The 7,732-nt window shown below is 37.8% G+C and overlaps 1 protein-coding gene across 1 annotated transcript in view; it reads right to left on the bottom strand.

Annotated features, from left to right (window-relative positions):
- LOC118740521 (protein Daple) overlaps positions 1 to 7,732 on the bottom strand; it is a 78,627-nt gene that overhangs the window by 34,010 nt on the left and 36,885 nt on the right. The gene's annotated exons all lie outside the window — the stretch shown is intronic.

The following is a 7,732-nucleotide window of genomic DNA, read 5'->3' as shown; positions in this document are numbered from 1 at the left end:
TTAATTTTCAACTATTTTATGCATACAAAAAGTTTTAATGGAACATATGTAAATACGTACATGCCTTCATACAAACCTTTGTTTGGATATATAATTTTTCTTCGTGGCTTTCATAAATATTAATGAATGCATTGAATTGAATTGCTTAAATTGATCGTGGTATGCAAATTGACGACCCAACCCAGCTAACACCTCCTCCTCCCTCTCTAGTTCGCACTCCAGTTGGCTTCCTCATGGCATAATTTTTATTTTATATTCAATAGTCAATATGTATGTAGATGCTGCTTTAACTGCTATTTGCAGTTGCTGTTACAGCTAATGCTTTTAGTGTTGATGTTGCTGCCGATATGGCTGCTGTTGTTACCGTTGTTAGTGAAGATCTGGTGGCGAATTAATATTCAGTAGTTCATTGTTGTCATCTTACGAATACATATTTATTTATAGTTTTTTTTCGATATACATATATGTATGTAGAAAATAAAAACTAAATTATGTACAACTTAGTCGGCACATAGTATGTAGATATGTATGCATGTATGTATGTATGAAAGCATTCTATATTCGCATATTTAAATATTTTTTATATGCGGTCGTAAAAATCTACGGCAACTAAAACGTTAACAATAAATAAAAACAAAAAATAAAACAATAATAAAGTTGCGATCCATAGATCGCACTGCTCGTAAATTGTCGCCGATTCATCCAATTTGGTAGAAAATAAATGTCTGCGCTGTGTTGCCATGAATGGCTGTAATTTATGACACGACACAAAAACAAAGAAACTAACCTCTTGATTTTCAGCGCTTTTTCAGAGTTGTTGTTGCTGTTGATGTTGTTGTTGTTGTTGTTGCAGTCGCTGTCACTGTCGCAGCCAACGCAATCGTAGCTGTTATTATTGTTGTTGCCTTAACGGCTGACTTTAAGGCCATTAAAAAAATGGTGGTGGTCAATTACGTCGCCGAAAGCGGTATGCGACAAGCGGCTACATTCTCTGCCGGCGTTCCGAAAGTTCGTGTGTGGTTTGCAGTCGATGGCGCGAAAGGTGTCTTTGTGGTTATTGTGAATATCTATTATTTATTTTTTTTGGTTTTTTTTTGTTGTCACTGCTGTGGTTACTACTTGCGTGGGGCTAAGCGTAAGTCCATTAAGCGCACCTCTAAATTAATTCATTGTCTTTAATTTGTTGATGACACATTTTCATTAATAAAACTAACAAATCTGAATAGGCCAATCGACTGAATGGACTCAATTGACACGCAAGTGCGCTTCGAGAGCGGCAACAGCTTGCGATGCTTTCATGAATTAATTTTTATGCAGATACACACATACAAACATTGGTATGAAAATATGTACCCGAAAAATTAACGTAGGCGCTTTTAAAATATGTATACCATTTTGTTGTCTGCCGCAGTGATGGGCAAATTTGTATTTACTAAGTATTAAGTACTAAGTTCAAAAGTATTTAGGTATTTATGTTGTACCTAGTTAATACCAAAATACTAGATATTTATTTTGGATGTTACTAAATACCGAGTATGCTAGTATTTACTCATTTTCAAAGCGCTAAATACTAAGTCTATGGGCTGGTTTCTCCAACTCAACTTAACTTAGTTTAGTCAATTTTCTTGACTTACTGCCATCCCTAAATTGGCGCGTCAAGCGCCAAGCAACTGTCAAAAATCCTCATGCCCATACAATTTGTATGAAGCATCCCACAATAACGCGGCGCTAACGCCGAGCAAATGGAATTTTCATTTTTGACAGGGCGTTACGTGCTGAAGTTGGATGCAGAAGACGAAGAGAAAGAGAACGGACAAAGAAGTGAAAAAGGAAACGAGAATAAAAACGAGAGGACATGAGAAAACGTCAAAATTGACGACGCGTTGATTTGGGTATAGCGCGCGATGACACTCGTTGACAATGGATAACGCAACGCTTAGCGCTCCAATTTAGGGACGGCAGTTAGTCAAGAATAAGCTGTGTAAAAGGTGGGCTAACTTTTGACTTAAGTCCCAAAAGTGGCTAAACTAAGTTAAGTTGAGTTGGAGAAACCAGCCCTAAAAGTATTTAGTTAGTTTCACCTAACGCAACACCGCATACAGAAGTACATTTAGGGCTTTGTCCTTACTAAATACTGGCTACAAAAGTATTTAGTATTTATGGCTTCAATAAATACTGGGTGCAAAACAACTTAGTACTTTTGACTTGATTAAATACTAAATACTTGCTACTTACTCAGTGCAAAAATAAAAATGTCAGGGTGTTCGAGACTGCTTCGGGATGTTTGGGATTTTCAAGCCATATCGCGATTTTAGAAACTATTTCGGTATTTTCGGGGCTACTTCGGCATTTTTCGGACTATTTGAGAATTTTTGGTACTCTAAGGACCATAGGAATTTTCTAGACCACTTCGAGTCTTTTAGGATTTTTCTTATTCTCGGGACAATTTTTGGATTATCGGTTCTATTTTGGGATTTTCAATCTTACTTCGGTATTTTTAGGACTGTCAGAACTAATTCCGAGACTAATTCGGAGGCTTCGAGACTACATAGGGATTCTAGGGACTATATCGGCACTTTCGGAACTATCTCGAGTTTTTCGAGACTATTTATTTTTTTATTCAGTCAGTAGTAATCTAGATCAACTAATTTACTTACAGGCTACTTAGAAAGAGATAGTGTTATACATTACAAACTCATTACATTTAACATTAATTTGAAATTTGGCTTAGGTACATAGATAGAGAAAAATCTAAGGCTAAAGAATTTAAGAGAATATTGAACTCAGTTAATATCGCTTAATATATCGATAACAATATCGACACAAGATATCTTTTATTTTATTGAAAACAACATCGATACATATTCGATAACAATAACTATAAATACATATATCGATAACAATATCATTAAACATATGTATATACATATATATCAATGACAATATCGATAAATATATCGATAACAGTATCAATAAATACATTTGTAACAGTATCGATAAATACATCTATAACAATATCTATAAATATATCGATAACATTATCGATAAATATAAACATGCAAAATCGATTATTATCGCTATAAAGATCGATATATAACGAAATTTCTTAAATAGTCCCGAAAATTACTTAACAGTCCCGATAATCACGAATTGGTCCCGAGAATCTCGAAATAGTCTTGAAAATCTTGACTTAGTCCCGAGAATCTCGAAAACCTCTGAAATCACGAATAGCTCCCAAATTTAGGTGAGTTAAGGTGTGTTGAGTTTAGGAGAGGTTTGCGAAGAGCAGGTGTGATGAGTTCACTTGTGGTGAGTTAAGGTGTGCTGAATTTAAGTGTGGTTGGATCAGATGTGGTGAGTTTAAGTTGGGTGTGGTGGGTTTGAGTGTGGTGAGTTGGTTTGAGGTAAGGTGAAGTAATTTGTGGTAAGGTTAGTTGAGGTGAGTATAAGGTAAGGTGTTAATTGTTTAAATTTTTCCGACATTTTATGTATTTAGTTTGTAAACCAAGCATGGACAATGACAACATCCGATGAGGCGGCTCTTGGAGTAATCGAGAGAAAGATTTTGCGGAAGATTTTCGGGCCTTTACGCGTTGGCGACGGCGAGTACCGCAGACGACGATACAGCTTGTATGAGCTTTACAACGACATGGACATAGTGCAGCGAATTAAAATACAGCGGCTCCGGTCATTTCGTTCGAATGGACACTCAGAACCCGCCGGTGGTAGCAGAGGAAGAGGAAGGCCTCCACTGAGATGGAAAGACCAGGTGGAGAAGGACTTGGCTTCACTTGGCATTTCTAATTGGTGGCAGTTGGCACAGAAAAGAAACGACTGGCGTGCTTGGTTGAACTCGGCCAAAATCGCTTAGGCGGTTACAGCGCCAAATAAGAAGAAGAAGAAGAAGAAGAAGAAGTTTGTAAACATTTAGCCTTCTACTAAATACCTTAGTATTTTAAATCTTTAAGTACCTGAGTACTTTGCTAAATACTTTAATCTTTTGTATTTTATTATCTAGCAGCTCCTATACACTCAATTCTTTTTTAATTGAGTATTTAACAAACTCCTAAATACGTAAGTTCTTTTTTCTTGAATATTTTGACATCTTTTAATACTAATTATTAGAAATTTAGTACCCAAACTGATACTTTAAATATAAAAGTACTTAGGTATGCCCGTTACTGCCGAAGCGGTTGCGGTTTTCTTCCATATAAAAATAAATTGTGTTTATTCGTTATATGGAACAAATGCTACAAAAAAAATCTAAAAACTTAACGGTAATTTTTAGTCACTTGAAACTTGCACGCTAAAATTGAATGGTCATTAAACCTGCATAATCAAAAAAATTCTAACATTTCTGAGAAAAAAGTTTGAAATTGGTTTTGTTAGGGAATGAACTGCTATTTATTGAAACTTTTTAAAAATAAATAAATAAAAACAAGTGGCAAACAATACAACTTTTAAATGGAGTGCTATTGATATGACCGATACCGTATATATTATATTTTTTATTTGGCACTACAAGTGTTAGTCGGTTTCGGTCGACTGTCTTTCTGATTTGCGAAGTTACGCCGGGTGTTCAAGACGAGAGCATACAGCTCCTTACGCACTTGGTACATCCAGTTCATTCAGAGGCATCCTTGCTTTCGTAGTCCGTAGCAGGCCGCCAGGGGCTCACTTAGAGAGTCAATGAACGTCCATTGTGTTATCCTGGAACGGTACAACAGGTAATCAAATATAGCAATAAAAGCACTGGGTGCTCGTTATGAAAATTCGAAAGCACCTGATATCCATTCAAGATAGTTCCCCTGAAGCAATTATGAAGTAGGGTGCTCTGCCTGACCAGTTTATCGGCACAGGAGTTTCCTGCGATGTCGCTGTAAGAGAGATCAGGCAATCTCAGACCAATTTTGACCTAACCATCAGCTATCTCAAGGCTCTGTTCACCGTTTGGCTGTCAGAGTAATTATTTACCTCTTCAAACGGTATTACACAGGTTCCCGGCCGATCGGCTGCTTCTTCAATAGCAGTTACCTCCCTCTGCTTAGAATTTATTATCTAAGGCAAGTCTCTCACAGAAGACTCCTCCTCCACCTATGTCATTAATCTTCGACCCATCGTGAAAATATCCAAAGGTATTTTGCTTTTGGGATATGTGTAGAGAGGATTGCTCTTGCAGCCATCTTCGGTACACACTGATCGGTTGACGTTGAATTTTACTAAATAGCCGAGTGCCCACTCTCCGTAGAAAGAGAGAATCCAGTATTCTTTAGCCTCATAGCTCAGTCGGCCGCTGCATCTCTGCCTGCAATGTCTACAGGTACGATGCTTAGCACCGGTAGGCTAGTGTGGATCTTTCTAGTGAGTTCCAGCAGACAATGGCCCTATACAGCATAATAGGTTAATGATGGTTTCATACAGACAGAGGATAAGCTTGGGGAGTGATCCTATCTCTTCCCAATGGCGGGATGTCTCTATTCACCGTGCGATGAAAGCAAGCGCTGTCCCATATGACAGTTCTGGCACGTAGAAAGTTTTGAATAAACTAAATAAGACTGGCTTCCACCCCAAGCTTATCCACCGACTTAAAACTATTGCCTCCGGCAGGACATTGATAAAAGCCGAGGAAGGCGTCTACCGCAAAATCTTAATCAGTGAAGGCTACTGCTATCCACCTCACAATTGCGTGCCGGCCGGTTTATACCGACCTTCCTCCACAATAAGCATGTTGAGCTCTTGTTAGACAATCTCGAAGAATCCCGTTCCTTACCTATGAGCAGGTCAACCAGCCTCTCCAACGTTTTCAGTAGAAACTGTGAGGGAATGATTGGCCTGAAGTCCTTAGAGAAACATAAGAACACTTTCCGGCCTTCGAGATGAACACCACCTTGACAACCCTCCCACCCTTGGGAATATACCCGTATCATACGCAGCTCGCGTAGATAGCGGCCAGTCAACAACACGTCACCTTAGCTCTCTTTTCGCATTTCTGATCTAGGAGTTGTAGATTCCCAATCCAACCTTATAAAGCTCCTAAGGTAAACTAAGGCAACTTACTCCTGCGGGCCCTATTTAATAATCGTCTGCTTGACGCCCTAAACTCAGCGGGCATGCGCTTGCAAGAGCATCTCTGCACGCAGAGCTAAAAACTTCGACAAGCTCATAGAGCGAATCCGCTGACCGCACAGAGTTTGTTTCTGACGCATAAGGGTGCGCTCGGCGAAGATTCCTACAGTACAGATCCCACAGATTCCTGAAGGGTTTCGTACTCCAAAGATTCCTGAAGGGTTTGCATGGAGGACGCGTTTAGTCCAAAAATAGTTTGAATGCACTTGTGATCCGAAAAGGAGTGTTCACTCAGAACCTTCCAAATCAAAGTTAAAAGTACTATCTCAGATAAGGCCAGCGTGAGGTCAAGGACCCCTTCCCTGGCGGCTTATAAACGTAGGAGAATTCCCTCTGTTGCAAATAAACAGTATTCACTTAAGATCTACTCAAAAAGTGACTCATCTCGAGAGTTTGCGTCCGAGCTAACATTAGCTTTCCTGCGCTTGACTTCTGCTATAACGTTCCTTAGTTCATCTTTTAGGATGAACTTTGTATCATTATCAAGCTTATTAATTGTATGATGAAATCTCCAAAAACCTAAATTTTGAATTATGTGGATATGTATACCTCTATATTACTAAACGTGCGATATGTTTAAGCAAACAAATTTTGAAATTTTTAGCTTTTGTAGAAAAATCCAAAATATATTGTTTGGTTTGTTCCGTATCTGGCTGGCATAAATATGGGCACCGCACTTATGTACACCATAAAATTTTTTAAAATTAAATATCACTTGCCGACAAAAAATTGGAAGAAACGTCCGAACGCTAAGATTTGCCCATATATAACATGAATGTGTGTAGACCGAGTCCGAATATATTTTTTGGGCTCGTTTCGAATTCGAGGCGAGCTCGAGTATATCAGTTTTCTCGAAACATTTTTTTTTATTGCATCGTCTTCGAGGCACAATCAAGAAAATAGTTTTTCTCGAAAATATTCTTTGTTAGGAAAATAAAACAAATACAATTTCTTTACGTTTTATTTTAGTAAGCCGGCTTTATTTAAAGCAGCAACGGAACAAAGTAAATATCTGCATTTAAAGTGATTTGTAAACCTTGGTTATTTCGTGAAATGGGTATTTACATATAGTGCTGCTAATTAATGTTAAATTATTTGCTACACATTTTCTGATATCCCTAGAAAACGAAACATTCTTCGTTGCTATTGCATTTCTTTTGTACATTTTGTTTATTTTTCTTATAGATTTAATTTCAGATAGCTAGATAGCTAGGTAAATCCTATAAAACTTGGGTCGAAAAAAAATTGCAATCTCAAACCACCAGCGAGCTGAAATCTTGAGTGGAAAAATCAATAATTCTCGAAACGCCAACGATTTGAAAAATAAAAATTATAGAAACTCCAACGATTCGAAAAATAAAAATTCTAGAATCTCCAAAGATTCGAAAAACAAAAAATTCTCGAATCGCCAACGATTCGAAAAATAAAAATTATAGAATCTCCAATGATTAGAAAAATTAAATATTGTCGATTCGCCAGCGATTCGAAGAAAAAAATTTCTCGAATCGCCAACGATTCGAAAAACTAGCAATACTCGATTCGCTAACAATAGGTGACTCTCCTACGAATTCGAATTCGCCGATCTATCTTCGCGAAGTATCGTCGC

Source organism: Rhagoletis pomonella, unplaced genomic scaffold, assembly GCF_013731165.1.
Source record: "Rhagoletis pomonella isolate Grant_MI unplaced genomic scaffold, Rhpom_1.0 Rhpom_scaffold_00006, whole genome shotgun sequence".
In the NCBI taxonomy this organism is placed as follows: domain Eukaryota; kingdom Metazoa; phylum Arthropoda; class Insecta; order Diptera; family Tephritidae; genus Rhagoletis; species Rhagoletis pomonella.
The sequence above is the reverse complement of the archived record's forward strand: the minus strand, read 5'-3'. Positions and strand labels throughout refer to the sequence as shown.